The 12,202-nt window shown below is 42.0% G+C and overlaps 1 protein-coding gene across 4 annotated transcripts in view; it reads right to left on the bottom strand.

The window, feature by feature from the left end:
* Positions 1-12,202, bottom strand: part of MSN (moesin) — a 136,031-nt gene that overhangs the window by 51,808 nt on the left and 72,021 nt on the right. The window lies entirely within an intron of this gene.

Below are 12,202 nucleotides of genomic sequence, written 5' to 3'. Positions count from 1 at the left end.
CAAACTGGCTAGGGCATGAAAATTATTCTTACAATGCAAACAAAAACAGGTCTAGCAAGCAAGTTTGCCACCTGCTAGACTAGACCAAATATTGGCAGGCTAATAATTCCACTCACTATCTGCAAGGCCTCAAACCCAGACATTCTATTTTCCGTAGAAGCAAGGGTCTTATCTGAAATTTAGCCAGATAACTGGCCCAGACAATCATACACAGTAGCCTTGTCCCTACCTAAGTAAAGGCATTGGTGGGAAAAGTAGATAATAAACTTAGACCATTAACCATCTTCCCCCCAAAGGCTCCTTCACATATCAGAAGGCCCAGTGCCAAGCTGATCCCCTCAATAGCGGGGCCCCATGCCAGGGACTGAGCCATAGAGTGCCTGGCCCCTAGGCCTCTGGCTCCAACCTCTGGCCTTGAAGACCAAGAGGCACACATTAAGAAAAAAGTAAAAAGAAAACCATTCCAGCTGGCCTATTAAGAATCCAGGAAATAAAGGAATGGACAAATATGGCCCGTTTCCCTCCCTATCCCCTTAGAAAAGGTTTGAAGAATAAAAGGAAATCAAGTTAGAGATGCCAAACTCAGTGGTAGGGAGAACGAAGAATGAAACTAATGACAATTACAAAGCTCCAAGGTTAAAGACCTCCATTAATAGCCAACACTGCACACAAGCTTTCTCTCCTCTTGACTAGGTCTAAGATCCTCAGGGTCCACTTAGCACTTCTCTCACAAGGAAGTGGTAAGAAAAAAACACATTCAGGAGTGTCCACCTTCTAACTTCCCACGCCAAGCCCCTGCTCCTCATACTTGCCCCTCTTGTAGAAAAAAAGAAAAGAAAAACATGTACATGTGAAAGCGTGTATACCCTAAAAGTCAGCTACTACCTAAGTATGGGCTTCTGGATACAAGGTATGCCACAGATGACCAATGCTCAGATGTAGCCCTTTCCTCCCCATTAGCTTCTAGATTCTTTCCCCTGGAGATAGACGACTTCTAGGAAATCTAGTCTGACTTCAGGTAGGGTACAGGAGAAGAAATGCCTTCAAACCAATTTGGCAGCTACTGAGTACCTGAAAACTGTGGGGCAGGGCATTGGGCACTGAGAATACAGAGATTATGACAAACCTTTACTTCAAGGAGTTCCCCACCTAGTAGTGAAAAGATGTAATTATTGGATCCCACACAATGTAGTATGTATTATATCTACCCTAAAACTCCCAGTACCTTTCTCCTCAAATGAAAATTTCCTTTGGAGGCTGGTGGGAGAAAGAAACCAAGATGTCTTCCTAGTGCTGCCTGGTTCTCCACATTAAGCACATTCTTGTGCCTCTGGGAGGGCTTGGAACAAAGTCCTCTTTCCTACCATAGAAGGAACTCATTCTCTAATTGGGATGCCACATATAAAACAGTAGAAAAATAATCAAAGACCACACTGTGATATGGTGTCAGGGCTTGTGGAAGAGCTTGGTGCACTGTGCAAAGTATAGAAGCAGCAGGGGCTGGGGCCTAGTCAAGTGTAAAGGTCATCCAGCTGAAGCAGGAAGCAGAGAACAAGCAGTCTTCATTTCCCAAGCATCTTGCCTTGGATACAGGGCAGCGTCCCAGCCCAGTACTTCATACAGAGCTGAGGAATGCCGTCACCAGGTCCTTAGGATCTTACCAGCTCCCTGTAATGTTTCCACTAACTGAATGTCTTGTTGCCCACAGCATTACTCACTCCTCATCCTGTCCTATTCCCCGCCTACCACCACTGGTCTGCACATGCCCAGACAGTGAAATTGTGCTCCAAAGAGAGATGCTTACCTCTGTTAGGTCCAGTTAGTTAGTTTGAACCCTACCTCTTCCTCCAGCACTTGGAAGGAACATATCTCATCTAAACCTAATGGTCAAGTTTAAAGGCTGCCCAGTTGAGTTGTCAGGGTCATCTTTACCTCCAGCTATGAGAGTGAAGTAGAAAGAGCCCTAGACAGAGACTCAGCTCAGCTGTAACCATTCTGTGTTGCCATGGGCATAGGCTTCCTCTTTCTCAGACTCAGTTTTCTCAGATGTAACATGGAGAGGCTTCGATTAGAAATGTAGTTATCAACCCTGGCCCAACATTAGAATATCCTAAGGGGGCTCTTTAAAAATACTAATGTGTATATTTGGATATTGAAAAGTCTTTCTAGCCAATAATAAAATATTAATAAAAAATAAATAAAAATACTGATGCCCAAAGCCAGAACAATCAGAGTCTACCTGTGCTTCTACAAGCTGGCCAAGACCAATTGCATAGGCAAGCTAGGCTTCCCCAGTAGATGACAAGGCAAGGAGCCTAGCTGGCCCAATGCTAAACTCAGCCCCCTACTATAAGAAGGGCAGCTCTAACAGTTAAACTCAGCCTTCATTCTGGCCCATAAGGTCACTAATCATAAGTTCCACTTTTTTCCTTTTCCCAATATTGCTTCAAATCCACAAGAAAAAAAAATATCAGCACTAGTAAATTCAACTTCACATGCTTTGATATCAAGCAAGCATCATGACTTTTTCTTCTCCTAAAGGACCAGGCTTATTTGCCATTATGAACTGTGTTTATCCTTTCCCCACATATGGTCTCTATGGCCCAACTTTAAGGACCTCACACCCTACACAGAGAGGATGGTGACAAGGAAAAACTGCCCTTCCTGCTTCCATAGCCTTTGGCTGCTCTAGTGACAAATTCCCATGTGACTGTGTCACATTCCTAAGGGCTTAGCAACTACTTATGACCAGAGACTATCTGACCAGGAACTACACTAAACTATCTCATGATGTCATCCTATTGCCTATTTCTGGTGGGTTCCCTAAGAACTACCTTTCTAGAGCACCTCTTCCCTCCTCACCCAAGTCAGGTGTGGACTGACTCTTGACACCCTCACCTGCCTACGCCTCCACCCAGTTATGCTCCTGAACATTCCAAGGCTCTGTCTCCCCTCCAAAAGCCAGACATAGCTGACAACTCCCAACCTCTTAGAGCTGGTGGAGTTGCCATTTGGCCTAGTTCCCCACAGAAGGAGAACATATGTGAGATGTATACCACCACTTCCTACCCAAGGTGGGGCAGACCAGCCTCCACTGTTGGGGGAATGTAACATTTCTGAATAAATCACAGACGATGAGAGCAGGAATGGCCCTCAGAGATTAGCCAAGCCAATTCCTTTGCCCTAAAAAGCTAGCAGCAGAGCTCAGACTAAACTCCAGCTCTTCAACATCTCCAGCTCTTTCCATGATTCCCCAATACCTCCTCCACTCAACAAGTTTGGACCAATGCCCATGCTCCCACCAAGGTACAAACAAGACCCTACATTAGCTAGGTCTAAGTAATCCCCAAACAATTTTCACTTCCTAAAGAGCAACATTTATGTGTCCAGGAGCAAGACAAAGCCAAGTAAGTTATTGGCTCAACCAGGTGGAAAGCTCATCTAGCCTTGAAGGCAGTGGTCTGACTCCAGCAAGAACGGTGACAAAAGAAGCCAGCTTCAAAACAAGAGTCAGGCAAGGCCCAAATAGGCAGAATACAAATAGCATAACATCCACACACAGAATCAACTACTAAAATTCTCTCTAAACTTTATTCATGACTCATGATATTTTTGAAGAAGAAAACTAAAAGGAGGTTGGGCAACTACTGGAACAGAGGAAGGGACAAATGTTTAAAGTTGAAACATCCTTTCTAGCTTCAGAACCCTGGCCTAACCATGACTAGACCTAAAGTCCAGGCCTTCGTGAAACAACATGTCTCCTTTCTAAACCCCACCCCATGCAGTCTAAAACCAAAGTCTTCTGATTCCCACTCAAGTCCTGTCTCCCTTATTCATTGGTTGAGTAATTTTTGCAGAGTCACTTAACTTCTTTGAGCCTCAGTTTCCCCATATTAAAAAGTGGGGATAATAATTTCTAACCTGCCAACCGGAGTTAATATCAAATGACACACTAGTAGGGATAAAGGGCTTTGACAACTATAATGAATATCACAAATGTAGAGAATTATCTGTGTTGGGAATTTTTTTCTTGTCCTGATATAGGGTGAGAAAAGCTAGAAACACTGGAAAATCATTGCAGGGCAATGTCAGACAACCTATAATGGGATTCCTTCAATTCACATCTTACAGGGCTGTTTTAAACAGAGAATTACTTGGAAAGCAGGAAGCCATCCCCTAAATTCATACCTCCCTCCTAGCTTCCTAACCTTAGCAATCCCTTTTCTGGGATGTTCAACAGCTAGAGATTCCAGAAGAACTTGCCCAGAGAGGTCTCTAATAGCTCTTTCAATATTTCTTCAGTCTTGGCTCTTCCTGACAAAAGCTGAATCCCAATGGAGTCAGAGGAAGAGAAAAATGTTCAAACCCTCCCTGGAATAATATTCCACATAGGGCGATCTCATACATGGTCTTTTCTGCCTCCCTCCCAATCCCAGTCTCATAAATGTATTACTCCTACCTGAGTTTACACCTAGAGGGATGATCAGTGGAGGTATAAAGAAGTCATCATTTTCCTTGTTTCAGAGGCCAAAATTCACCATTTTCCTTCTGGTTAAGGTCAATTATCCACATCACCTATTGATAACTAAGCTGTAGCAATATACCCACTTTATATTTTGGAATTTTTTTGGAAATATTTATCTAACTCATTATGTATTGTTTGGACTATCAGAAAAACAAAGGAAGTTTGCAGTCCCTGGACTCACATGGTTTAGAACAGGCTGTCCACAGGTAGCTGGGAGTAGAGAAAATTTTATTATAGATACTTGAGAGCTGCTTATATGGCAATGCATAATTGGTTTAAAATTGTCTATAAATGAGCTATTCTACCAAAGTGAACTTTCCCTGATAACTAAGTCTTACCCTTTGTAAGAATCATAACTATCCTTAATTTTGAGGTGGAAGTCTTTCATCCACTGATACACTCTACTGGCTTTGTCAACAGAGGCTATTAAAACATGATTAAGCTTCTCTGAGCACCTGAATTCTGTGTGTTTGATTTTCTAAAGAACTAACATTTAAGGGCTTTCCAATGTCCTCTTATCCGTTTGCCACCAACTCTGTGGCCAGCATTATCATCCCCACTTTACCAATGAAGAATGGGAGGGTCAGAGAGGTTAAGGGACTTCCCCCAAGGTCACAGAGCCAATCAGCATTAAAACACAGAACTTCCTACAAGCCTAGTCTAAAATAAGCCTGGAGGTACTTTGGATCCAAGCCTTCTAAAGTAGCCTGATGAAAAGCATGGACCTACAACCAAGATTACTCTACCCAGCAAAGCTATCATTTAGAATCAAAGGACAGATAAAGAGCTTCCCAGACAGGAAAAAGCTGAAGGAGTTCACCACCACCAAACCAGTATTACATGAAATATTAAAAGGTCTTCTTTAAGAAAAAAAGAAAATAAATCAAAACTATGAACAATAAAGTGGCAATAAATACACATATATCAACAATTAAATCTAAAAAACAAAATAAATGAATGAACAGAACAGAAACAGACTCACAGATATAGGGAACAGACTGATGGTAGCCAGATGGGAGGGGGGTTAGGGGGTTGGGTGAAAAAGGTGAAGGGACTAAGAAGCACAAATTGGTTGTTACAGAAGAATTATGGGGATGTAAAGTACAGCATAGGAAATATAGTCAACAATATTCTAATTACTATGTATGGTATGAGATTTATCAGGATGATCACTTAGTAAGTTACATAATGTCTAATCACTAGGGTGTACATCCTGAAACTAATAATACTGTATGTCAATTGTAATTGAAAATAATTTTTTTTAAATATATCTTTATTGATTTCAGAGAGAGGAAGGGAGAGCGAGAGATAGAAACATCAATGATGAGAGAGTCATTGATCAACTGCCTCAAGCCTGCAACCTGGGCATGTGCCCTGACCAGGAATCGAACCCCAATCACCTGGATCCTATGTCGAAGCTCAACCGCTGAGCCATGCCCGGCCGGGTGAAAATAAAATTCATTTTAAAAAAATAATGTTGCCCTGGCGTGCTCAGTTGGTTGGAGCATCATCCTGTGTACCAAAGGGTCACAGGTTCAATCCCCGATCGGGGTGCCAGTGAGAGGAAACCGATTGATATTTCTTGTTTTTTTTAATTTATCTTTATTGTTTAAAGCATTACAGATGTCCCTTTTTCCCCCATTGACCCCTTCTACCCTGTATCCACCCCCTGCCCCAGGTCTTCATCACACTACTCTCTGCATCCATGGGTTATGCTTATATGCATATAAATTCTTGATTAATCTCTCTCCACCCACTCACCCACCCACCTCCATCTTCCCTCTGAGATTTGTCAGTCTGTTCCATGCTTCTATGTCACTAGATCTATTTTGTTCCTCAGATTCTACATGTAAGTAAGATCATGTGATATTTATCTTTCTCTACCTTATTTCACTTAGCATAATACTCCCCAGGTCCATCCATGCTGTCCTAAAGGTCTAGAGATCCTTCTTCTTTACAGCTGCATAGTATTCCATGGTGTAAATGTCCCACAGCTTTTTTATCCACTCATCTATTAATGGGCACTTGGGCTATTTCCAGATCTTAGCTATTGTAAATAGTGTATCTCTCTCTCTGTGTCTCCCCCTTTCCTCTCTCTCTCTAAAAAAAATGTCTTTCCCTCTTGCTTTTTGGAGTTTGACCTCAGAGCCTTGCTCTCCGTGCCCCACAAAGATTCAGAAAGCTCCAATCACTCAAAATCTGTTTGTCTAAAGCTTCCTGTTTGTCTAAAGGAGAAGGCAATAATGCCTGCGTGACCCATAGGCCTGGCACAGTCAAGGTCAGCTTCTGGTGACTGAGGCTCCAGGATTAAATTCTGGGCAAGCAGAAGCTCTGCTCCACCCACTGTGAAAGTCTGAGAACTAAAAAGACAAAAGAAGGGTGGGGCATGCCATGAGTGAGCAGAAAAGAGCTTGCCTGCATTTCTGGTAATTCTGCTTCTCCTTGCCTGGCCTGGCTCTTTCAACACAATCAATATCCTCAAGCTAGCAAGCATCTAAGACCAGTAGCAGCCACTGGGCTAGAATTTTTCTTCATAATATATTGTATGGTTATTTGTATGTCACAAGTTTCTATCTTACTCAACTGTTCAACTGGATGGCTCAGCTACAGCTGAGTGTTTTTGCAATATTCTACTTTCCTGCCACCGGGACTAGATCCTTGGTGCGTATGGTAGGGTATGGAATGCAATCCAGCTTCAATGTTCTTCTTTGGGGAAGACTGGAAAGACATGTGCCCATCACCAACACACACACACACACACACACACACACACACACACACACAGAGCTTTCTCTAACCTCAGACAGCTACAGAGATCTTCTGAGGAACAGGGTTCTCAGTCAGGTACTATTTGGAATCAAACTACCACAAACTAGCAGAACCACAGAAAAGGGAGGGAGCCACATTAAGCACAGAAAAATGGTACACTCCACTGCCAATCATTCCACTAAGATCATTTAGGCACAGTGAAATCAAAGCAATCTCTAGATGTGGGGCCTACTGAGTTTAAAAAGGGGAGCAGCTTTCATCCTCTCATCCTTTATCCCAACAGAAGGGCCATGACTCCCCACCTTCTCCAGAAAGCCTTCCCTTTCAAACAGGCAAGCCCCTACAATGTCCTCTTTATTTTCCACTTGACAAAGAATATGGGCCCTTTCCATTAAGTGTTCTACCCATTTGATAATTTGCTTATTGGTTGTTCCATACAAATATTAAAATCTGATTTGACATGAAAAGATGGCCATCACATAGTAGAAAAAAACAGTTGCAGAAGAGTATGGGCTTGTCTTTTATATGTGTTTAAAGTTACATGTGTATAAATGCATTTAAAAAGAAGTTCACCATAGAGGGGGATAAATGGTGATGAAAAAATTAAATTAAATACTCAGAAACCTAAGCATATACGTTCTTTTTTTACAGGCAAAAGGAAAGAAACCATTATTTGTACAGTTGATCCTGGAAAATATATGGAGTTTGTATGATGCTGTCTTTTAAATGCCGTCTTTTAAAGGTTAAAAAATAAAAATAAAAAGTTCACATAATTGGTTAATAATGATGGTTTTCTCTGGAGAATAGAGTCACAGGCAGAAGACAGGGGATTTTATATTGTCCAGTGCTGTTTAATTTCTTACAGCAAATATGTATTTGTTCCATAATGAAAAAAATTATAAATCAAAAATTGTACAATAAAGTCTGTCTGTGTTTAAGTCTGCACTACCAAACAGCACAGCCTGTCTATTAACATTCCTTGTATGGTGTCTAGCTCAGCACTGTAATAACAGAAAAAAAATTCCTTTAAAGATAAGATGACCATCATGGGGATATAAAGTATAGCATAGGAAATGTAGTCAATAATATTCTAATAACTATGTATGGTGCCAGGTATTCACTTCTTAAGTTATATAAATGTCTAACCACTATGTTGTACACCTGAAACTAATATAATACTGAATGTCAACTATAATTCAAAAATTTAAAAAAGAACATTTTTAAAATAAATAAAAATAAATAAATAAATATAAATAAATAAATACAAAATGACCTTCAGAGGCTCTTGCTATTTTAGGGCACAGAACCCATCTAGTAGACCTAAAACCTATACCTCTCAAATGCTAGCCACACCCTTCTCTCGGAAATGGATGGGAGGAAGAGTACCACTGATTGCTCCCAAAATTAGCCTACTTTGACTAAAATATGGACAAATCTGCAAAGACGTGCAGCTCTGAGTCTTAAGGCAGTCTGGGTGATGGTGGCAACAGCAGCAACCGCAGGAAAACACAGCTTCTGAGTGCCCCAACCTAAGATCTACAGGACTTACCTGTTGTCCTCCCTTGATCTGTGCCTGGCCCTGTCCATCCCTGGGCACAGTAGCCAACTCAATCCCTAAACCTCCGGAGCATAAAACTCTCAAGATTAGGTTACACAAAGCAGTCCTACCTGCTGGCCATGCCACAATGAGCAGCGCACATACAAAAAATGTAAAAACTAGGTAATGCTTCAAATATGTACTCTAGGGCCAAACTCTAGGTTGCTTCACAAAGGCAGATAGAAATGCTTGCACGGCTGCCTGTTAGAATCCACTGAAATGTTTGATTTGAATATTGCTCCTTGGCGTGAACACTTCTATATTGTGTAAAGACATGGAAAAAGGGACTGGAAACTGGCTGTGAACAAGCTGGCCACTTACAGGTCAATAGGCTTTCCATGGTGCACAAGAGAGACAACTCCTCCCCATTCCTTGGCACTACTTAGCTCCATTCTGCCAGGGCCTAGCTGGGTCCACATTTTGCAATTTCCAGTGGGCCACTAGAATTGTTGTTTGGCTTTCTAGAAGACCTTGCCAAAGGAGTCCTAAAGACAATTCCAACTTGACAAAAGTAGCTGTTAATGTATCTATTCAACAAATATTTGTTGAACCCCTCTTTTATTCTAGGCACTGTACTAGGTACTTAGGTTACAATGGGTAGTAAGAAACCATCCCTGTTCTCATGAAGCTTACGTTCTTAGTGGGCTAAGCTAATAGACTGAAAAGAATACACACCTGAGAGTCTTGAAGCCAAGACCTGCTTCTGCTCCTGACTCACTAAGTGACCTTGAGCAAGTCCCTTCCCCTGGATGTGTCTTATAGTTGCCTAACAGAACTTCCATAGATTCAGGTAACTTGTTTCCTTTATAAAACATAAAATCCTTGTGTGGACTGCAGATTTTCAAATGGCCAGGACAGCAACAAGAAGCCAACAGGTACTATGTGGAAAAAAACCACTTTGATAGAAGAGAATCTCCATCCTAAGACCTTAAATATGGCTTGGATGTTCCCCATGAGATGTTTGCCCAACACAGGTGGGATGAGCAGACCTTTGAAGAGTGTATAGTCAGTGACAGACACAGAGACATGTCCTTCTAACAGTGCCTGGCAGACTTGGGGCCGGGAGGCCTGATAAGTACCCGGTTTCACTGCAGTTTCTATAACTACTTCCACCTCCACTAGAAGGGATATTAGGAAACCCTCTACTTTAGTACCACTCATTTGATGCTAAAGAGCTGAGAAAGAGGTGGCACCTCCCTCCCCAGGCACTTGTGGCCATTCTTGAGTAGGGCTGTGTGGGGCCAGCTGGAGCCATGCTACTCAGGTGAGTGGGGAGATGGGACTTCCCTGCATACCTCCCACTAAAAGCACCATGCTGTGGGGCACGTACAGGAATGCTTGCTCCAGGAAACTGTAGCATCTGGCATTCTAGGCTCAGAGGCTTGATGGGAACAAACATAAAATGGAACTTTAAGAGGCTAATTGGAACAAAAATTCTGGGGTATCCTCCCTTGTGTCCCACACCTGATACGGCACTTTCAGATGCATTAGAGCCTTAATCTTCACCATAATCCTAAGAAGCAGGCTGCTATTACTCTTTCCACTTTACAGATGGGAAACTGATATCTGGAATGGTTTAAGAAATTTGCTCTAGTGAGTCAAGGCCAGCAAGACTCTCTCTCAGCCCTCTCCTCCCTCTAAGGTGCTTATGCACGCTTCCCTCCTCCAAGGCATATTTTCTCTATTACTAGTGCCTAGTATGTCCTACCAGGTGCTCATCCAACACTGTTGAATCCCTTGTATAAATTACAGCTGCTTCTCTCTCTCCATATCTGTCACTGATTATGTGCTCTTCAAAGGCCTGCCCATCCCTAACCACTTCTACCTGGACAACAACCCCTTCTTGAGGTGGGGGGTAGAAACTTTCAAATACCCAAGTTTACTGAAAGAGAAATACTGGGAGACCAGATTGCTGCAATACCACTTGGTAAGTATGATAACAGAAATTGTTACAAAATACAGCCGGCACACAGAAAATGGTATAACTAATGCTATCTGGGAATATTAAAGAAAGCTTCCAGTGCAGGTGACATAGAATTGGGGGAGGTAAAGAAGATACACTTGATATTTCAAGCTGAAAGGAAAAGCATATGCTAAAGCAAAAGCTGTAAAAGGTATGGCTTATTCGGAGAAAACTGATCCCATAAAGCTACAGCATAGCATTCATGTGAGGAGAAGTGGGAGCTGAGTCTGGAGAAGGAGCTAGGCTAGCTCCAGGTATCAAAGGGTTCTTCCTCTATACCATACTAAGGGGTTTAGATTTTCTCTTCTTCACACTCACTGCAGGGTTACAGACACTGGCAAATGCTGAGAGTAATATAAATGTCCCCTTAAAGGGGAATGGTAAAGTAAATTATGATAGCCATTGGATGAAATTTTGTGAAACCATTAAAATGTTCATTTTTTCAAAACTAAATAGCATTTACCTACGTTTTTATTGCTGAATTAAGTAGAGATAAAGACGGAGGATTTTTTTTTTTTAATGTACACCATGATTGCACCATGGAAAATTAAGGTACACTTATGAGCTGTGACAAGAAATACACATACATAGTAATTGCTATGTCAAAATGATGGGCTTATAGAAGAGTTCTTCCTCTATTTGCTAAACTTTGTCATATGCTATGCTAGGTTTTACAAAAGGGTGAAATATAAAAATAAAGAACAACTATTCTCCTATTTGATTCCTCTTTCCTTCTCCCCTCCTCCCCCCTCCACCTGCTTGCCTACTCTCCCTCGCTAACAGTCATTCTAATCTACCACCTTCAACTGGAATCCTTAACCCATGTGAGGCCCCTAGGAATGAAAGGCTGCCGGCAAGGTAGTTGTTCCCAGCAGCAAGCTCCTGCATGGCTCAGAAACCGTTCAACTCAATGTTGGGGAAGAATCTTCCATGCAAAAGCATTACCCAGCTCTATCCAACTAAGCCTTCTCTGAAAACTGACCTAGAAACTTCCCTAAGGAAGGAAGACAGGTACCAAGACTTCTATCTTGCTCTCCCTCCAGGGGGCTCAGGGGAGATAAAGATCATGTTCATGGCCAACTCTTAGGTGGCTGAGATACAGCCTGGGATCCTTGATTCACAAGCAAGCACTGTACAAAATGTCACTAAGGAAGAAGAGTGAAAAAAGATCTAGCCAAGGGTACACCATGTCCAAGAACACACTTATGCCCCATCAGCCCATCAGGCCCTCACAGGAAATTCAGAAATTCCTTTCCTTTGATCTACAAGTCTAACTTCAAAAGTACTCATATTCACAAAATACAGGATCATTTGAAGGCTGAACTAGGCATGTGGCAATCTCCCTCTC

The sequence above is a fragment of the Miniopterus schreibersii genome (genome assembly GCF_964146895.1).
Source record: "Miniopterus schreibersii genome assembly, chromosome: X".
NCBI classification, from domain to species: Eukaryota; Metazoa; Chordata; class Mammalia; order Chiroptera; family Miniopteridae; genus Miniopterus; species Miniopterus schreibersii.
This window is presented reverse-complemented; position numbering and strand designations above follow the sequence as displayed.